At 68.9% G+C, this 450-nt stretch overlaps 1 protein-coding gene across 1 annotated transcript in view; it reads right to left on the minus strand.

The window, feature by feature from the left end:
• Nucleotides 1–450, minus strand: part of LRP1 (low density lipoprotein receptor-related protein 1) — a 66782-nt gene that overhangs the window by 38318 nt on the left and 28014 nt on the right. The window lies entirely within an intron of this gene.

The following is a 450-nucleotide window of genomic DNA, read 5'->3' on the forward strand; positions in this document are numbered from 1 at the left end:
GGTGCCCCTCTGACCCCCCAACCCGGCTACTTCCCCCGGGCCAGCGCACGGTCTGGGCGGGGCAGGTGCCCCTCTGCCCGCTGCCGCTTCCCGACTAGTCGTCTCAGCATCGACCTTGGGCCTCCGGGGGCGCAGGGGTGACTCTCGGCACTACACAGCCGTCCACAGCCGCTGCAGCCTCAGTGGGGGCCCCGGGCGCAGCAGACCCGTCCTGTCTCCCCGCTGCCCCCTCAGCAGTGGATCAGCGGAGTGTTCTGCTCCCCACTCTCTCTGGTGAACCCTCACCCCCCACCTCTGGCCTGCGCCCCAGCTCTCATAGGCCTAATAAATCTCAAGAAAAGCACCATCGCCGACCTTCGCGCAGCCAGACGCCGCCAACCCCTATTTCTGGGCCCCCCCGGGAGGCGTGACCTTCTCCCAGACTGCCGCCGCTCCGATTCGGGTGCCGAC

This window comes from Condylura cristata, unplaced genomic scaffold (genome assembly GCF_000260355.1).
Source record: "Condylura cristata isolate star-nosed mole 26May11 unplaced genomic scaffold, ConCri1.0 scaffold00034, whole genome shotgun sequence".
Lineage (NCBI taxonomy): Eukaryota > Metazoa > Chordata > Mammalia > Eulipotyphla > Talpidae > Condylura > Condylura cristata.